This window comes from Pezoporus flaviventris, unplaced genomic scaffold, assembly GCF_033815535.1.
Source record: "Pezoporus flaviventris isolate CSIRO_AGI_PZ_B2104156 unplaced genomic scaffold, CSIRO_AGI_Pfla_v1 ptg000052l, whole genome shotgun sequence".
Classification (NCBI taxonomy): domain Eukaryota; kingdom Metazoa; phylum Chordata; class Aves; order Psittaciformes; family Psittacidae; genus Pezoporus; species Pezoporus flaviventris.
The window spans coordinates 236238-257218 of record NW_026892600.1 but is presented as its reverse complement, the minus strand read 5'-3'; the positions used below and the strand labels follow the sequence as shown (position 1 = coordinate 257218).

Sequence of the window (20981 nt, the reverse complement as noted above, 5' to 3'; positions counted from 1 at the left end):
TGGGTCAGTGCTACAGAATGGTCACAGAACCTTGCTGCTCTGCTGTTTCTTCGTAACACCCCCCATATTTGGGTACAGCTTTTCCACCCAGTTCCAATGAAATGATTTAAAATGATCTCCGCTGAGAAGTCTACGTGGAAATTTTAAATGAATGGCGCTGTAGTCTAGTTTCTTACACTGGTGGATACATTCGGGAACATTTTAATTTCTATAATGATTTTAGAATAATTTATTTATTACTAAAAGTAATGTTTCACGTGGACAATGTTCTGCATTATGTTTACTTTTGCAGATCTGTTTCATAAACAATTTCACAATCCTCCCTCCTTGTCCTTTGTACATACTTTGCTAACAGTTATTGACTACTTAAAAGTAAACACTGAAATTTAACTGAGCATGGGTTTCACAACTGGCATGCGTCCTGTATCTATAAAAGCAAACATAAACAATGTTATTTCTACTTCAATTTACTTAACTGTACATCTTTTAGGATTATAGGACCAGCAATAGAAATTATGCCTAAAGTGAATGCCTGCACTGGCATTGGGTTAATAATCATTTTCTTCATAAACTTCACTTAATTATACAGTCAAAGAAATAGGAGTTGGGTTCTAAGTTTTGCATCAGCAGTGCTATATAACCTGGGGAAAGGAGGCAGAAGAGCTTTATGCCATCTGTTCCACTCCATCTCTAATCTATGGGCTGCCGCATGGTTAACTTAAAAGAAAACCGCAGATACTGACTTTGCAGGACTGCTGTACTGCCCAAGATCTCTGAAGCTCTCTCCGCTCCAGCTCCTGCTGCTCTTCGGTGTCAGGGAAGGTGGCAGAAGGCAGAGATAAGTACATGGCCCCTGCTGAGGCAGGCGACAGCAAAGTCACTTGCTCAGGGAATTACAGCCGGGGCCTAGGCTACAGACTTCACTGGTATGACTACTGAACCCGTCTCATGTAAGAGGTTATCCCATACAATGCAAAAATAATTATCAGATAATTCATCTAGACCTGGGTTTAAATAAGTACTTCTGGAATTTCCTAGGACGTATTTCTGCAATCAAATTGTATTTAGTTGGTAAAAAAATGGAGGGGGGGGGGGGGGAATGCTTAGAGGAGTTACGTTTGACTGTATTTCAGAGTAACAGTCCCACACTTGAACTGCCGCAAAAATTATTTTCCTCCATGCTTCCCTCTGTTTCTCTTGCAAATTTACTTTCTCTTTGCGAGGGAAGAAGCAATGTAATATATGAGAAAATTCTATCACTTCTGCATGTTGTCTTTCCTGTCTGAATAACGGGTGACATTTGCATACTTTGAAATACTTCCAAGATGCAAGGAAACTTAAAGGCTAGGCTATTACCCAATGTTTAGTGGCTTAAATAAATGGTGTATCTCAGAAAGGTCTCTTTGCAGAGATAAAAATGTTGATGTCAGAACACAGTCCTAAAAATTGCATTTTTTATAGATCCTAAGACCAAACACTAATTCCCATGACTGGGATCTGCAAGTATAGATGCATCTCTCTCTGTTCTGCGGGAAACAATTATTTTATCTGTAAGCAGGCACCTAAGTTTACCATATGTGCACTGAGAAGGAGACACCATTTTTGTTACCCATATTAATTGGTAAACTTAAAATTTTTAATTGTGAAATCATTTAATTTCCCTTTAAAACTTCATTAGTAGAACAGGTGTCTAGGAATTTTATGGCTTTTCTTAAAAGTCTTAGAATAACAGGCTGTATTTCCAATGTCATCATTAAATTGATCTCATAGTTTACATAAAACTGTGTGACATTAAAATGTGCAAAAGTGCACTCAGCCTTGGCTGCTGCTTTATTATTGTAAGACTGTATTAGACAGTTCAAATATATAGCTGGAGCCCAGAAGGTGCATTTTGCCACACCAATGCTAGCTAACTTTCTGAAAATTACACTCTCCCATCAAAAGAAATAAAATATTCTACTCTTGTATGAAACAAATCTAATATAACGTTTTTTCAGGTATCCAGAAGTTACATGGCCAGACTGAACCTGTAAGAAAAGGACACTATATTTCAGCCCTTATCACTCCAAGACCAGTTTCAGTATTTTACGTATAGGAGTTCCTTTTCAAAAGTACTTATCATCCATTTCTACAATCAAACGTGCAAGGTGCATGTTTTTGGAGGACTGCCCTGGTACAGTTTTCTTGCTTATGTAGCAGTAAAATAACCAAGGATGACTACAAAATGTGATAACTTCACAATTCTTTAAGGACTGTTATTCTTTAAGGACTGTTAGTGAGCGAGTGTGTCTCAGACTAGTCTTTTCATCTTACTTGGCCACGAGTACTTCAGGATATTTCAAACATTTCTATAATTGCATTTATTGCCTGTTTTCCAGGGCTTCCATTTGAAACATTATCCTACAAAAAATTTTAAAATTCCCATTTGAACATCATAATACCCTGCTGAGAGGCTAGTGCAATGCACATAGGAAACAAAAGGAGAAAAAGAAAATGTGCTTTACATATAAAAAACTTTTCAAAATAACAGCTAGGCAAAGCTAGAATGAAAGAAAATCTAAATGTGTTTGCAGTCCATTAAGAGGAAACACCTGAATTTACAGGAGTTTCCTGTCTGATCATAATAACACACACAAAATTAAATACATAAATAGTAATTTTATGTATCACAGAAGATGAAGACAATGAAAAAAAACAATGTTTACATTTATGGTTGACTCATTAGTCTTTTATTATGTGAAACACTAGGAGGCATCAGTTGGGTAAAAAAAAGAACTCATTTGAAAAATGGTAAGAAATTAGCATAGAAGTTATCAGCTTGCAAGTTTCATTACTTACAAATATTAAAGGCTGCACATTTTAAGTAAATTATGCGGATATCTTAAACTCTCTATTCTCACTGACAAATGACATTTTTAATAATATAGGGACAACATTTAATTTCCTAACTCTTTTCAAACCAGACTAACATGTACGCATATGCAAGTATAGTTTTACTTCATGTTACGCATTCAAAAATAACAGACTAGGGACAAACTAAGGTGACTTACTTGTTCTTCAGTATTAAACTTTCTTACAAATCTGCAAAGCCCTGACAAGTTTTATCCACTTTCCTCTGCATGTAAGCTCTTAATAGGGCAAGTGCAGCAAATTTAATACAGTCCTAGGCACTTTAAAGAACTTCTAATTGCTATTACAGGGTATCACCTAGGCAATTTTTTTTGTTTGTTCGGGGGTTTTTGTTTGTTTTTTGGTGGGTTTTTTTTGGTTTGTTTTTGGTTAAGTCCAGGGCAATCACCTACTACATTTTAAACACATTTCTCCAAAACACTGTATTAAGCAGCACTTAAAAAATCTGTATAACAATGCTACAAGTGGTTCTGCCTTTACTATAAAGTCATACAAAACCAGTAATGTCAAAATTGAGTTTTCCTTCTTTCAAATTGTGACTAACAATGACTAAGCAACAGAGTTATAGTTGTCTTATAAAACAATCAATTGAAATTGAAGTGTGCCTAGCCATGCTGCAGCAATCAGCTTTTATCTCTGCCCAATCAAAATGACATGTGAACTGCCTAATCCTTCTTTTGTAAGGCACATAAGACTTTGTTGTCACTGTTGGTTTTGTGAATTGCCTCTATAAGCTGGTCTGATTTCCTAAAGATGACAGATCCTAGTGAAGAGACAAGCTCTGCTTCACTGCAGTCAATGAAACAGTGAGATTAAAGTAGAGAACTGAAGACACTTGCTTTTAATCACCTGTCCACATGCAACTGTTGATCACCAGTTCTGAGAAAATTACCTTAAAGCTGGTCAGGAGACCCAAGTAATTCGTTTTAAAAATAGAAAATTAAGAAATTAATTTTTTCAGTTTCTCACTGGCACCATCAGTTTTGTTTACTGACCAGTTCTTCTAATCCATTTTGTTTCTGAAATAAGATGCTAAAACTATATTGTCATCCTTTCCAAATACCAGAATACTACCCCTACTCTTAAGCTTGAAGTCTTCTAGCTGTTCGGAATTGCATACATAATTTTTCTGTATATCATACCTAGGTAGCTATAGAGCCTTCATGAGGATGTAGCAAAATCTCTATGCTGGTATCATGCAGCAAAATTTAAAATCTTAAAATACATCACAAATAGAGCTGCTTTGGTTACTCTTCAAAACCATGAAGAAGAGACTACAAACTCCCTGAAAATGTGTAACACCTTATTTACGTTCTTCTGCATAATCAGTGTTTTGAAAAGAATACCACTAAACTTCACTATGATTTTTAGGATAAATCATCACGTAATTTAAAGTGATGATGTCCAACAGGTAACAAAAAAAAAGTCTACATATATGAAACCTCAAATGATTATTCTTTCAAGCACCTAATAGCAATTAATAACTTCTTGCTCAATGTGATGTAGAAATATCCTTCGCTGTCTCTGAAGATGAACTGAACTATTCCGGTGAACAATAAATTAACCTTTAAAATAAAAGATTAAAAGGAATTAAGTTGGCAAAAGCATTCTATTCACAAGTCCTGCTCAGTTCCTAAGTGTCCATGTAGTTATCTTTATCTACTAAATACTGAGCTACCAAGATCTTTTAGATGTAAACTTTTGGTAAAAGGTTTGTTTCTCTTGCCTAGAATATTTTAGATGTTTAAAAAAACCAGAACCATTTAAGAGAGGCATCGCTCTGTTTTCCAATATACATGTTGCAGGTACACTAATAAAGAGTGTTTATCAAAAAAGTAAGAAAAATTTTCTGATCCTATATTGGAAGAAAATTCACAGTAAGAAAGTATTTGTATGAATTTTCTTATGACGCTTCAAACTAGCAGCTCAGGAACTAACTCTGAAAGACTTTAATCTCACACACTGTTCATCACTCACTATCAATTTCTTCAAGGCTCTTAAACCTGATTTTCCTTTTTCTTGGTCAAGTAATCTTAAAGAGAATACAGACATATTTGATTCCTGCATGCATTTATAGGACATTGAAAGTGACATTCTTACATCTCTGTCCTAAGAGAGCTATGGGACAGGCAAGAGGGTTTAGGTTTCCATGGGGCCTGATCCTGCAAATTGTTATTCCTGTGACTTTTAATTTTCACACAAGTCTCAGCCTTGTCAGTGGGACTGACTGTGTATATACTGTTTGCATGAAAGAAGCTTTTTATGTTCAGGTCCCAGAACTATCTCTTCACACTAGCTACATAGGGCATATTAGTGAAAATACATATAAACAGCAAAATTTAAAATAAAAAGATGTGTACTATGAGGAACATAGTCACCCTGAATTAAGGGCCATTCTCTAAAGTTCTTCCAAGAATTTTTCAATTACTTCCAAAGGGACTTAACTGTAAGCAGAGACTTTAGGGTCAGCCTCAATATGAATTATGTATTCACTAATATAGAAATAATAATATAACAGGTATTTAGAGATGGAGTAAGAAAGTCTTGTGGTTTTTTTTGACTTCATGATAGATACCTAAAATCATGTAATAGAAACAGTTCACAAAATAACAAATCCCCAAAGTGGTCACTTGCCCAAGTGTTTAAACTGGAAAGTGGTATGTATGAAATAGAGAGGTTAGAAATGGTTCACAGGTGGTTGTATTTCCATGCCCTGCCAAGCCTCTAGGGATTAGAGTTATTATACTCCATATAAACATCTTTATTCTTCAACCACAGTACCCAGGAAAGTGTCAATAAAATAAATCTAGTCATATTTGCATATAATATAATTGGTTTATCATTCATCTCATAGTTATTTTAAAGTAAAGGTATGGAACTAGGACATTTGTCACTAAGCTGATCATCAGGTATGTGCTAGGAAATGTATTTTGTCAAGACAATTATTTTCTGATCACCACTAAAATACTGGCAAAGTATGTTTCTCAGCTTAATTCTCTTAAATCTTAAGTTGTGTATTACATTATTACATTATTTAATTTCAGGATACAGCTATTTGCCAGTAATAATTACTGTGTACAATACAGAAAATATAACTCTTCTATGAAAGACAATGCTTAGGTTCCCACAATGATTCAGTAAGTTTAGTTTTGCAGTGTGCTGGTTTTTTTTTTCATTATTATTATTATTATCGTATGAAAGAGACTTACTAGCTTGTCTTTATACTTGGTTTTTCAGGCTGACAGAAGGTCACACCAAGTTTTATGGGAAAGGCTAAGTATTACAGTTACATAATGCACCAATAGTCTTGTTAAGTCTGTCATTCACACTAAACTTTACCTTAGCCTGTAAGTAACTGCACTGCAACTAAACAGCCAGTTTTGTAAGGCTTGATTAGCTCTGTTCCCTTGTGTTAAAAAATTTAAAGATTAGTCACGTAAAGACCAAAGCATACTATTCTGAAAGAGGTTTGCAGCCCATGACTGAAGTTCCCACATCAGTGGAAGGGGTCTTTCCCTCTCTAACACAAGTATTCAGATGAAAGATGAACAAAGTTAAACAGTTCCAAGCATGCACTACTTAAGACTCAAGAGCTAAAAGAGCCTATCACACGATGAAGTTTAAGAGCATTTCACCCAAGGTGGATAGTTTTCTTAGCCTGATAAATCAGGGTGCAAGCACTACAAGGTCATAGCATTTGGTGAGCTATTCAAATCAAATAAGCATGGAACACTTCACAATATCAAGCACACAATTTATGCAAACTAACTTTATCAAAGTTTAAACACTTAAGACACTGACAGAGACAAGTCAGTAGTAATATACTAGACAGTGATTTAACTATGTTACTTGTCTAAAAAGTTAAAGCAATTGCACAATCACACACTTTTAAGAAGTCTGCAAGCCACCTAAATCCCAGTCTACATACGACTGATAAATTCTTCAAATGCAACAGGAAATGTATATAGGGCTTTTGTATGATGCCCTCTATGTTTTACTCAATACTGAATTTCAGGAGTACTTACATTATAAACATTTAGCTGTTTGGATGATCAGACTAGTCCTTGAGATATTTTCCTTTCATAGGAAAAAGAAAAAATCCCTTTACTTCTTCCAGCCTTAAATATTCACCACCTCGTTCAATATGCAGCCTCCTTGAATCACACACACAACCGTCAAAGTCAATCCAATAAGCAGCCAGAAGACGTCTGGGGTGTGTGTGTGTGTGCGTGTGTGCAGCGTGGAGGAGGAGAAAGTGGCTGAGCTGTTGCTGGTCGGATTAAAAGTAACCGGACTCGTCCTGAAAGCGTCCAGGAAGGAAGTAACAGCAGGCGAATGGGAAAAAGCGAGCTGCTCACAGCCTTTGTAACATCGCAGAGGGGAGGGGGGAGGCGAGCTTTCAGACTACACGCCTGACGAGGTGTCCTTCTCTGCTTCGCTCCCTCTTCCTCCCTTTTCTTCTTCTTGTCCGCGTCTCTTATTTCATTCTCTCTCTCTCCCACAATCCCAAACGAATGACTCTCTCCTCCCGAGCTGGAGAAATAATCAGTTTCACTCTTGCAAAAAGGGGGCGGGATCAGATCCCGAAAGGGTTTTAATAAAACAAACAGAGCAGCAGCAGCGGCAGCAGCTGTCTTCCTTGCCCCTCTAGTCTAAACTAGATTGATAAATTACTCCACTGCACTACTTTAATTATGTATATGGTATGCAGAATAAATCACTGAACATCAGCACCTCAATCAAGCAGTTTTAAATGATAATTGCATCTCGGGTGAATCAATCTTTCCATTCCTGACATTTTGCTAATTTTAGTTTTACGGCGGGGTAATGGCATATGCCACACGCAAACCTAATGACAATCCTTGCTCACACCGAGCCCAGGCGGGGCGCAGGACAGGCTGGCGGTGGGCAGCGGGTCAGCGCTCCTCTGCGGCACTTACCCGCAGCGGGGTCTCTGCCATGTTCCCCCGTGTTGCCACCCCAAGGCACCTCCGGTCTGCTCCCACCGACACCCGGCAGTGGCACCTCAGGAGGGGTGGAGGCAGCGGGGCCGCCGCCATCGCCGTTTGTCACCGACCCCCGGAGCAGAACGCAGCTAAGGGGGCACCCCCACCCGGAGAGCCCCTGCCCCTCTCCTCGCACCTCTGCCGAGCTCCAGCGCTCCCTGCGCTCCGCTCCTCAGCAGCCCAACTTCCCAAAGTCGCCCGGCTTGCACGGCGCTGCGGGCGGCTCCCCCGGCGGCGGAGTGGGGGGACAGCATCCCTTCTTCCAGGCGAAACCCCGCTCGGGTCCCGCTCGGGGTCCCACTTACCCACAGAACTGCAGTGTTACCGTGCAAAAGGACAAGGCGCTGTTTAATATAGGTTCATTTGCTTCTAAAACCGGACTGAAAGGGTTGTACTGTTAAGGGAGCTCGAATCCACATTAAGCACATGGACTAATTTGTGAGGAAAACTGGACTTCTGCAGGTAGCAGAAGTTTTAATTTCTGTGTAGAAAAGCCAACTTTCATGACGCTTTGAGAGCAGCAGGGGAGTTTATAAAGGCACAGACCATTATTTTTATGATAGATTAAGGTACTGGAAATAGGAACAGCACGCATGATAAAACCAAATGACTGAATTTAACAGCAGTGATAAATGTGCATTTGGTTTATTTTAATGCAAGCCCTTGGTCTCACAGTCTTTTTCCCTATAAAGATCTCATTGGGCCACTGACCTACTTCTGAAGTTCCGTTTTTGACAGTGAATAAATGCCTTCTTGGTTCAACTGCTCTTCTTAAAACATGGATGCTCAAAGCACAGTTGGAGCAGAGCGAACCTCAGGCAGTTCTAACAAGCACCCTGTGACTGCTCTCAAGGCAGATCCCTTGAGAATACTCTTTAGTCACTTCAGATCTCATCATGCCTCACTCTGTCCTGGTGAGATTTAGATACAGAGTGGCCAACTCTCACAGGACAGGCGATTACTGGCTATAAACCCACCCACAACAGTAACACTGACGTGCCCCTAGCCACCAGGCAGCCAGGCACCAGCCCAGCACAGTGCCTACATACGGTGGTGAGAGCCACATATGCTCAGCAGTGTCAGCAGCAGAGCCTGCATAATGGTGGAGAAGAAATAACTTTCTCAGCCTCAGGTTTGGTGTGAAGTGCAGCAGTAAGGGGATACAGAGCAGTAACATGGGTTGTACCCTTGCTATGCCTCTTCTGCAGACAATTCCCATCACGGCACCCAACTATCCGGCAACATTCCTATTTTCTTAGTGGTGAAAAATAGAAAGCTGTGTTAAGACTTCACACTTTTGTACTGTAATTGAAAATGACTGGCATCTGTTTTATTTTGTGCAGGATGTGTAAGTTGCCAGGTTTCTGGCTAGTTGGTAACACATCCCTTCAACTGGCCAGGCAGAACATGAGCATTGTCATATTTTGAAAGCAATTACTAGAGTGGGCAAATATTTCAGAAAATAAAAGTACACAGCAGCTTAGCACATCTACTATATCTCTCTGTGGGCACTTGTGGCCTAATCCTTAAATAGCTGTGACCTTCACATACTGAAGTACCTTAAAGCCATGCCAAGTTTTTGTCACAATTCATCAAATCCATGTAAAGGACACCTCGATTTTTAAAACAGGGTACAGATGTTAGATGGACAAACATACAACAGGAGAGATCAGGCTTTCCCAGTCCTTTCAGGGTTAGATGAGGCATGAATTTATGCTGTACCTTTTGAAGTGTTCAGGACCTCCCCCACCCCCCTTTTGCTGCATTTAATTTTAAAATCTGGAATAATTTCAAACAGTGGAAAACCTTTGTTCTGCTGTCTGTACTTGTACTGATGCTCTACAAATACACCCTTTTCAGATTTCTGGCATGAGACCCATATCTACTGTTTTTTGCTGTCCACAGGTCATGTGTAGGTCTGCTGACAAAATTACTTTTGGGGCTTTTTTCCTTAATCCGCCACCTGAGGCATGCAGTGTTTTAAACAATGAGGCAACAGTCAAAATGCAATAATTATAAAATCACATCTCCAAAGTTTTATCAAAGTGTATCCAAGTATCTCTTTCCCTTACAAGTGCGATTATCTCAAGGTAACATTTCCTTTGAAGATGATTATCAAAGCCCATTTTTGTTCTTTTGTGGATGCAGAACATATCTTTCCCCTTAGGAGAAATGAGATTGCCAGCTTACATCTTCTAATGGTGTTTAAACTGAAAAGCACTAAGGTTACTATGAAATGATCCACCCCCTTTGCATCTTAACCCTGGGGTGGCTTGGTTTCTATTTTCTGTCTAAAGTTCTGCTCAACCCCACTCTACTCCACGCCTCTCTCTCCTCAATCACCTCCCTCTTTGTAAGAGCAACACAGTATATAACACTTCTTCCCATGTCTGGCTGCTTTTAAACTTGGCCCACGCTGGGTGCAGCGCTTGAAGTGAGCTTAAAAAAATTATTTTAAAGTGAGCTGGGGTGGTTGCCACAGCAACCCACCCTGTGAGGAATCAAGGCTATAGATTAATCTACCCCACAAGATTATTCAACGGTACTGTATTTGTTCCTTGTTCATTCAGAATATTCCCTCAATCCATATGCTTTTATAATGAACAAAAGATGCAAACTCGGATAATTTCAAAGAGAACAGGATATATGTTCCAGGAGCACAGTTTAAATGCTTCGTAAACCCATCACAAAGAGCTGAAGATGTTGTGTTGTAAAATCATTTAATTGTAAAAAAAATAAATCTGCTAGGTAGGCACAGCTGACATACGAACTTTAAATAAAATGGCATGCTAATACTAGAATGGTGTTATACACATCAAGAAATGATTACAGAAAGCCTTTGTCACAGGTGTACCTTTAAGTACATAATACAGTAGAACTTGCTCTCCAGGCTTTGCTTTTAACATTAAATCTGAAAACAATAAATAGTACTTTGTAATATTAAATGCAATAAATATTAAACACTCACCACATACACCCTCTTTATTGTCAAAATCATCCGCCTCCAATGCTTTACTTAAGCCTTCCCATAGTAGTTACTTCACAGTTTACAATTCTTGTTCGGCACCTTGGATGTTTAAAAGCACAAAAGTAGTGTGTTATTAAAATGCAAACCTATGGTACTTAAATACATTTAAAGAAATTTATGAAACAGCTTCTATAAAAAGGATACACGTCTTTACTGATGTGCACTTCAGCCTAAAAAGAGTACCACTTTTCAGTAACTCAACGTTTCCAGAAGCTGTAATAAACTCCATCCGAATCCTAACTTAGAGATATTTCACTTCTGATAAAAACATGAAACTACTGAACTGGGTTCATCCTCCAACTGGTACTTAGAAAATAAATCATTTATACTTTTATGTGCATTTGGGAAAATGTGGCCGTCTCATCATTTAATAAATGCCAATTACCATGACTGGGCCAAATGCTTAAGTGTCAAAGTTTGGTTTTAATCTCTTCTTTCGAAGGTACCTGTATGCTGTGCCAACACCCTCGGGTGTGCCTCGAAGAAGGCCGCACAAAACAACCCTGGAGGAGGACCTTTTTTACCCCAAACACCCGGATTTCAGTGCACCTGCAGCTGAGCTGAGAGGGTCCCCGCCGCGGCCAGAAGCCACGACTTGCTCTAGAGGGGTGACTCCTCTCCCCTTTAACACACAACGTTACTTTGGGCTTTTCTGCTCATTTATGACCAATATGAGCCCGGGGGCTGCGCCTGCCGTTTCGTCCCCACCGGCTGCCATCTCCACAGGCGGCGCGGCCCAGCGGCCGCCGGGCTCCTGCTCCGCCCTGGCGCGAGTACTGCCTCACACTCCGTTGTGGCGGCGGAGGGTCCGGCTCGGCTGCTCCCTCCACCTCAACCCGTGCGGGCTGAGCACCGGGTACAGCTTGAAGCTCTTCCTCTCTCCTACTCGCCGCCGTCCCCTCTTCCAAGGGCAGGCGCTGTGGCGGGCGGGGAGTATCGTACGTTCGGGCGGGCTAACGCGAGAGCGGGTGGTCCCGGGGAGGGAAGGAAGCGGTCGGCGTCCCGCTGCGGTGGTAGCGGCGCAACATGAGCCCCGTGCAGGCGGCAGCTGCTTAAAACAAGGACGGGCACAGCGAAGGCGTAGCGAGTCCCGGTCAGGGGTTGGCTCTAGTAGAGACCTCCGCTTTGCTTTCATTTCAGTGCTGTCCCCTCCAGAGTCTTCCACAGCCTCTTCCCACCCCTCCAGCCTCAGGAATAGGCGGGTGTTGATTGTTTGGAACACTGAAGGGCACTTTCGAAACCCTCAGGGTGCCCACCAGGGCCGTCAAAGGGCCGGGCTGAGTGAGGTAGGGGTGGCCCAGCAGCCCCAGGAGCGTGGTATAGAGCCGGGGTCTGGAAACAGGGCAAGAATGAGCGAGGGTGGTAAAATTAAACCTCACTTTGCTAATTAACGGCTGGGAGAGCGCTGGGCGTCAGCCGTGACATGTATGTGCTGTGGCGCCAGGAGTGCCTGGAAAGACACTGTAAACTGCGTTTCTGTTCTCGGTGGAGAGCTGGGACATAGTGTAGTCGTGTAGTCTAGGGCATTATCAGTTGCTTTCCAGGCTCTCAGAAAGCTGTTACTTCAACCCAACCACCCCCCCCCCCCCCCCCCCCGTTTTTAAAAAGTGAAATCTTTTCGTGCTCCCTTGTCTATCTTTTCAAGGGCGTTTGCAGGGAAGAGGCTGTAGAGGAGGAAGAGGCTGCCAAACACACTAGGTCAACAGTGAAAAGAGGTTTGGTTGTTTTGCTAAATTGATCCACTTCTGGTAATCTGAAGTGTTTCATTGTTACAAAAAGCAGTTTCTGAAACTGTAGTTCATGAGTTGATGCTGTCCTTTAAATATCTTATGAACAGTATTTCAGAGATTATTTTTATCAAAGATTTTATTGTAATGTTTGCTTTGTTTCTTTTTTAACAATTTTAATGCTAGAGGTGGGAGATAACTTCTTTGTAGACAAGTATTGGCTTTGTGTTTTGTTTTGTTTTGTTTTGTTTGGTTATTTTTTTTTTCCAGATACTGCTATAATTGTGCTGAAAGTGTAAAAATAGTATTTATTACTTTGTGAATGACAGCACAGACTAATATTAGAATCAGATCTGACCTGTTGATACCTACTTTTTGCCACAAGTGCTTTTGAGGCCTAGGCTATTAATTGAATTTTGCTCATTTGTTTGAAAATGAGGCTGAATTTGCATATGAAGGAATTAACAGCTATAGAAACATCGAATCTGTGCTCAGTGTGGATGCTGTGGAGCTCACATGCCATGTCCAAAGTCCCCTCAAGCCTGCTGAAATACAGTTTACGCTCACAGGTTGAGATGGGACCCTAAATAGAAGCTTGTGGTCACCCAGATCCTATTCCTGCCTCAGAACTAGTCTTTGGATAGCTACTGCAGTTCCTCCAGCAGCTACTGCCTGTCTGTAAGATATTCAAGCATCCTCATAATCCTATGACAACGTTCCACCAAGTGTATGTAGTCTATATATACATGTATGTATTTTAGGGAATAACACATGTAGTCAGTGGTTTTACTTAAGTGTAACTAAAGGAAGAATTTAACCTACCAACCTCTCCCCCATTGAGATTTAGGGACTCCAAAAATGTGAGTCTAGACTTGCATGGAAGTAGTGTATGAAGGTCTTTGAAGCTCTTCAGTGCTAGTCAGAAATCAGCAAGCTAAGTTTTAGTCTCAGACAAACTCAACAGCTCAGAAACCAGTTTCAGTTCTGCCCCCTCCTCTCAGTCTCTTCTGACATAAAGTTAATTAGGTGAAATTTCAAGCTAAATGGGCTTTTTTTTTTCCTATGCAAAAACATAAAAATAGATCAAATGTGAGCTTAAGTGGAAATTTGGAGCCAACTCCCCATCTTAATAGGGTTTAAGTACAGGATGTATTTGAAGAATATTTTTTGGGAGTGTTATTTTCATGAACTGCTGCTCATCTGTCTGATTTTTCTGCATCTTCATATACCTCAGAAACATTAGACTTTTATTTTTTAAAGCAAGGCGTTTGGTTGAAGTGCAGTTTATCATATGGTTTAATACAACTGTGATTGAAGTCTACCTAGATCTTTAAGCAGCCTTCACTCAAGAAGTACAACGTATTAACTGTTCAGCTCAGTCTGTAAGACAGAAGAGCATACTGGAGGCAGAAGTGCTGTGTTTTGGTGTCTCTTTGTTCTCTGAAGGGCCTGTGTCCAAACAGAGACTAAATCAGAGCAGCTGTGGGGCAACTTGAATTCACAGAAGGGATCAGGCAGGTTCCTGCCAACCACGAAGTACTGCACTGGCAGTCCCCATCTTTAAAATCTGTATATGTCTTCCAATATCTCACACAACATCTAGAGTTGATGGAAGAAAACTTTGTATTTCTTTGTTAATTTATGCAGCTTTAGGAGGTTTAAATCTCTTCTCTGTTAGTGGGTCATTTCAAAAGAAGTTTCCCCATACTTCTCTCCAAGAGGAAAGGTTCCCAGAAATTAAGATCCAGCATTAGTGCTGAGTAAGAACCGCCTTTCTCATTCTTGCTGCTACATTTACTTGTTCATATGATTATCACAGAATCTCCTGTGTCCTGTTTTCATTTAGGGAAAGGCTTGGAGAGGCTGATTTTTTATTTTTATTTTTTTTTCCAGGCTATGCATTCCTTCTCTTTTCCTGAAATGGAATTGCCTGAGTAAGGTATTGTGATATTTTCAGATGTTTTGCCAAAATAATACACAATCCAAACCAAAAAATATGATTGCACCTCCTTGCTTAATGTTTGACACTCGAGCATTTATCTGTCCTGCACTGCATGATGATGTGTACAGAAGCAGACAGCTATAGATGGCCAGAAAAGGCTTGATTAAGTATTCTGCAGCTGCTATAAATTAGATCAGCACCTGCATCTCTGTAGACAATGAAATCCACGGTAATTTTGAGGCCCAAGCAAAGCAGAAGTTTGTTTTGGATAGATCCTTAGCCACAATTCAAACAAAATTCAAATTCAAAGTATTCTAAGGGTAGAAAAAGGTTGGTCAACCTCATCTCCTTTTTCTGAAGGCCACTGTGGTTTGCCATGCTGGTTGCAGGTACGGATTCCAGTGTACCACATTAAAGGCTGGTTTTATTTTATTTTTTTGTTTTCCTTAAACCCAATTCTCAGTTTTCCAAACTAGCCTTCAAGATACATTTTAGATAAGCACCCAGCTTTTTGGCTGTTTCTCTGACAATTTCCCTCTATTTCAGATGCATACCACATTCTGGAAACAAATTTAGAGTGAATGATATGCAAATTTTAAAGGTCAATCATCATGCCTGTTGTAACAGAGTATGCTGTATGGCATTTGCAGCATATATTGAGTACAGAATGCGATAGCAATGGATCAGTACATTGAATGAGGGAATAAAGGTATTGCTGGAAAACTTCAATAGAGATATGCTTGCATGTAAATATCAAGAAGTAATAGGTTATTCCCTGGACATTTCAAGAAAGTGCACTGATTTTGTGTTTATAGGCTCTTCAGTACGAAATGCATGTCTTTGTTTTGCATTTGAACAGCTCCCAGTACAAGCATTGATCCATAAATATGCCTTCTGAGTGCTGCTGTAATACTAATACTTCTATTATCAAACAAATAATGAATATAAAACTTTTGCTAGATGTTTTAGAGAGGCCTTTTGAAGGCTGACAGCTCTTGTTGATAAGTAAGGACAACCTTGTAACCTCTGTGGTGATAAAATGTAATTGCACAATAGTTGGGTCAGTTTTTAGATGTGCTTGTGCCACTTATGTTTGTCTATATTAGAACTTCCATGAGCCTCCAGCTGTGATGTCATTGGTTGTAACTCTTCCCGTGGAAGTACTTGAGAAAGTTGGCATTACCGAGATTAAAAGGAAACTAACCCTCAGAGGTCATGTTTGGATACGTGCTTTGATTTAGACATAGTTCACCTGAAGTTGCTGTTGCTATCATCTGATCTAGTTTGAGCATCTTTGCAACAGCTTCCGCATGAGATGGTCAGATTTAAGTTCCCGTAACAGCCTGCACCAATGAGACCAGTGAGGTCTGTTTTCAGATTATTTACAGATAGGTAAGCCTTACACTGTTAAAGGAGAAGAAACCTGGTTACTAAATCAAAGAAGTTTTTGAAATTGAGGGGTATTATTTTTGTTTGCCAAGTAAGGACTGTACAGAGACAACTTCATTTCCTTTTTTTTATGAACCATTTAATCTCCAGTCAAATGTGTATTGAAACCTCTGGAACTAACCCACTAACTATGTAGTTAACCTCTCAATTTTTAAACTCTCAGTAACTCTTGAATAAATTAAGTTATTGTGGCACTAGCATTTGTCTTTACCTTTTGGACCTAGAAGTCTGAGGGTCTTTGTAGCAAAGCCCCTTTCCACTAGTATCTCTGGACATGACTTGGTTGTCCTTTAGCTGTGACTTAGCTACAGCAGCAAGGGCTGGAGAATGGGTACATATTTGGAGCAGAGTCAGAGATTTTCTAGCTCTTAAAAGTGAAACCAAATAGTCTTTTGGGGTCTAGATAGTCAGCGCAAAAGTTATATGGGTAGAAATAATTTGAGGAGGACTGTTGCTAATGGGGATAGGCAGGTTAAGAATTTCTGGATTAAAGTGAGATTCAGTGAGGAGTTCTCACATTTTTTGCAGATTGAAGCCAGCAATTCTGATTTTTTCCAGGAACAAAAGAACAAGTGCTTCTTTATCCTAGATGGGAGCCAATTCCCTCATATTTTGGAGAAAGATTACAATCCAAAATCTCATTTCTGTGAGGTTGTATGTGCATAAGGTCTAAAGTGCTATTGAAAGCTTAGTGGTTGATGACTAAATGGTTAATGAAATCAGTTACTGCAAGGATGCATAATTAAATGGACAGCAATATCTTTCCAAGTTTAGTAGCTATCTCCTGATATACAAGTAGATTATTTCACACTCTTCTGTTTTTCTCAACATCAGTCTACTATTCACTCATTTTTATAATTATTGCACACAATATTAATTTGTTGCTACCAAGCATTCTTCTACAATAATTTAAAACTCAAGAGATGGATTGATACTGGGTAAAGGACTATTTGTATATAGTTACATTCGATAGAGAGTATTCTGCCACCAATTAAGAAAGCAAAGCAAGAAAAAGAATAAATACTGCAGATATCTATAGCAAAAATGATAGGAATGACCGTTTTTATATACTTCCGTGTCATTACTGGTAAATAAAAGAAAGCAGAGGGAGATGAAAGTAACTGGGGGTGAGCTTTTTTGTTATTAAGAGAACCCAAATGAAACCCCAGACAACCCAGGTGCAGAAGGGTATGTTTTGCTGCATTAATCTTTAGCAACTGGTTACCATCCTGTCCAGCCTTTTAATTTTTTGCCCTGACAGATGCTGTCATGTTTCAGGGTACAGTGCATTAAATTGAATGTCATATTCTGTGAGCACAGCTTTTAAGTATCTATGTAGAACTAGTAATACTGTATATTAATGAACGAAGCTGTAATTGCTGTTTCATTCATTCTGGGCAGATATTTTACAAGCTTCCAGCAAACTGGTACACCTTAGCTTAAATATAGATATTTATCCTTTGTAAGATGTATTTATTGAACTTGATTTAGAATCCAGTGCTTTGGAGTTGTACATACATTGCACTGTTGCTTTTGTCTTTATTGAGAATTTCTTAAGTGGTGCATTCAGAACTTGCCTCCTAATGCTACTTGCTTTCACAAGAAAAAATCTCAGTTTGACTGTGCAGTAAACTGTTATTACTTTGGATGGAGAAGACTGCTCGGTTGGGTTGTCTTTACGTTGTAATAGGGGGTATGCTGCAAGGCCTGTCCACATTACCTTGTTTGTGGCAAACTGTACAGTGCAACAGCATTTTTGGAATGGAATACAAGGGAGGAGCTGTGGTATGGGAATGCCGTTGGTGTCGGCACATTGGAATGGGACGAAGTGGGGTGCAGGGGTGGAAAGCAGACTTTGATATCTGGGGAGGCGGTCTCAGACCAATAACCAGTGGATTTTTGGATTAATTAATTAACATTAAGAAAGTTATATGTATTTTGTAGAATAAGATTTTGCTTACTCTACTGAGGGAAAAAGAAATATAAATTTGAAGTGTGCCTATACATACTTATATATGTGTACAAACACACACTTCATATATGCAGGTTTGTATATATATACACACACACTTCACATTCATAATAGAAATGTAAAATGGAAAATTTGCATGTTTTGAATGCTTGTATATGAAGCAGAAATTAAGGCAACAATTCTACTTCCCCCTTCCTCCTCCTTTTTATCATGCAGTTCATCATCTTATCTAGCTTTTAAATGCAGCTTCATTTACTTCGGTGGAAAGTGTCCAGTTTTCACCAGTAAAAGGAGAAGAAGGCACGATATGCTTTGAAAGTACCGTGTAACACTGTGCACTGTATGGAAAGCCTTGAATTAGCTTTTGAAGAACACGCGACAGAATAACTAAATCACGATTTTTGCCAAAGCTTTGTGGTTAAATCCCATTTTATATTTACACGCACTATGGAATGAATAATATAGATGTCTTCCTGACACTAAAGCTTGGATTTATTGGAAAACAAAACCATGTGGTTGAAAGCTGAGCCAGGCTGTAGCTTTTCAAAATAAAAAAAAAAAAGATAAAAAGATAGTTGTAGAGTACACTGCCCTGGTTTACAAAACACAACAGAGCTCTTAGTTGATGGGGAAGAGCTGGTACAGAAATAAATGAATGTACCAGGCATTTTAGGGTGGATTCTGTTTCTAATTGAAATAGCAGTGAAGTTTCAGTGAGTTAAATAAGGTTTTTCTCTTTGTTAAACTCTCAGTATTTAACTGATAATAGAAATATTTTAGAATTTCGCTTAATGTTCTTGAGTCTGATGATGAGGAATATAAGAATCAGAGAGACCAATAAAAGGCACTCATTTAAGTTTAATGGTATCTATCTAGAATGTAAACTCCACCTTTTGCAACATAAACAGTTTTTTTCTAGAAAAGCAGAACATTCTGCACTGAATTTTTATTTTACAAAATACTTTTTTCCCCAAATGCAGTGAAATAGACAAACTTAATCAGAATTTCATGAAATTATCCAGGAGTTTGTCACATTAATTACTGTTTCTGAACCTTTAAAATCAATACAGTAAAATGCTGACAAACTTAACAGTATGCAGAATGAAAGGCTCTAACCCAAAGGCTGTATGTTTTTCTTGGTTAGTGTAGCATGTACAATGTCCAGTTAACTCTAGGAATTGCCATTACTATTTATGGTCTTCGGATTTAACAGCGCTTGGTTTTAATGACTGTTAAGGGGATTTGGTTTCCATACTTTACAAGTGTTATGCATGAAACAGCTAAGTTTTACAAGCATTGCTTTAGTTTAAAGGCAGCTCTAGTTTTGATGTTTTGTTTTATGTTTCATACTTCATCCAAGAAGGTATATCTCATATTTAGAGTTTTATGCTTTGGCTAGTAATGTTTTATTCTACTGCCCTTGTACTCTCACATATAGTAGGATATTCTTGCTGCAGACAAAATAGTGATTATTTTCATGCATCACATTCCAGAAACAAAAGTAATCTCTGCTGCGCTTTTACTGTCTCCCAAAATGAAGAAAGTGGATGAGGATTAAGCCCTGATCTACCTCTCTGATGTTGGATTTCCCCATCAGCTGTCCTGGTCCCACACCAAGCACCCTAGCTGAAAAAAAATTACAGATCAGAGGTGTTTAAAAGGGCCTCAGGCATTATTATTTAGCCAGTCTTAGTCTATCCATTGCTGCTAAATCACCTATTTTGACAAATAGGGAATATCCACTGCAGAAATAGTCTAACTGTATACTGACGTACGATTTCTTTCTTTCTCCCATTAGTGTCTTCTGTGGTGCGCATGTGAATTGTGAATATGGAATCTGCTACTCAGAAGGATTCATATGGTCAAGTTTTCTGTCTGTTTACTTGCTTGAATAAATGTTCTCAATTTAACACAACAATTTATAATGAATATTGTGAAACAAAGTTAAAAGAATGAGTTCTTGAAATAGAAATTGTAATAAAATGCTTTTCTCCTCTCCAAAATATTTATTTTAACATGTGGTTACATTTTCCTACATTTTCACATTAATTGAAATCTTATTGTTCTAGAAAAATAAATCTTTTTATCCCCTTCATCTAGTTTCCCAGCTCTTACGCAAATTAGAGAATACACACACTGGCATAATTTGTGGTTTTACAATGAGAAAGACTGTGTAAATCCATGATATATTTGAACCGCATCGTGCCAAGTAGTGCTCTCACGTAGCCTGTTTTATAATTTACCTTTTCACTTCAGCAAAACACCAGCAGTTTTGTGTGATAATCCTTTGATTACCAAGACTTCTAAAATGTTCTAAACATCGTTCACCTCCCTCATTTCTTACAAACTAATGTTAATGTTCAAGAAGGAGTTTGTGAGGCTCAGAAATGTCCACTGAAGCTCCAGATACTGGAAACAGTCTACAGACAACACATCCTTTCTATTTTTTTTTTGAAATCACCAGGATAACTAATTTATTTTAAAGGAGGCAGGTGCAGGGGGGCACAGAGTACACCCCAGCGTTGCCTGGATTCTGATGTTCCTGCATGTAATCCTCTGTGTTCTTCCTATTCAGATTCATAGAGACATTTAGACAGAAACTGACTATAAATACCCAGTCACTTTCAAGAAACTTTTCTTGGCAACAGAAGCTAAAATCAAGTACCGTATCAAACAAAACGCGAAGCATGCTACAAAGCTTGTCTGCTTTCTCTTGAAGACAGCTTTGCAAGTGCAGAGCCGAGCCACCCAGCGCTGCAGCAAGCAAAATGACTCCAAAGACTTAAGAATCATTATTTTAATGTTTTTCTCTATTAAAACTCACCAGTGCCCTTCTTCTGCTTCTCCAGGAAGTTGTACCCGTCAGCACCTGCTGAGGGCTTCTTGATCAAACGGGCAGGTAAAAAAAATTCCCGTAGAATAAAGCCAGACCAGCTGGCTTTGAAGA

At 39.2% G+C, this 20981-nt stretch overlaps 1 protein-coding gene and 1 long non-coding RNA gene across 12 annotated transcripts in view; one reads left to right on the top strand and one right to left on the bottom strand.

The window, feature by feature from the left end:
- MEF2C (myocyte enhancer factor 2C) overlaps window positions 1-7443 on the bottom strand; it is a 123087-nt gene extending 115644 nt beyond the window's left edge. For 7 of the 10 annotated variants that reach the window (XM_061468818.1, XM_061468805.1, XM_061468810.1 and 4 more), the window contains exon 1: window positions 6936-7443. The gene's annotated coding sequence lies outside the window, so the exon portion shown is untranslated. The remainder of the gene's footprint in view (window positions 1-6935) is intronic. The other 3 variants (XM_061468813.1, XM_061468811.1, XM_061468815.1) reach the window with 2 other exon arrangements.
- A 4321-nt stretch (window positions 7444-11764) lies between these two features.
- Window positions 11765-20556, top strand: LOC133277180 (uncharacterized). Of its 2 annotated transcripts, none has more exons than XR_009746105.1 (3): window positions 11765-11882; window positions 12590-12659; window positions 19528-20556. It is a non-coding gene; the product is annotated as an uncharacterized LOC133277180 (long non-coding RNA). The 2 variants fall into 2 exon arrangements; XR_009746104.1 differs by lacking the exon at window positions 11765-11882 and adding an exon at window positions 11929-12037.
- The last annotated feature ends 425 nt before the right edge of the window (window positions 20557-20981 follow it).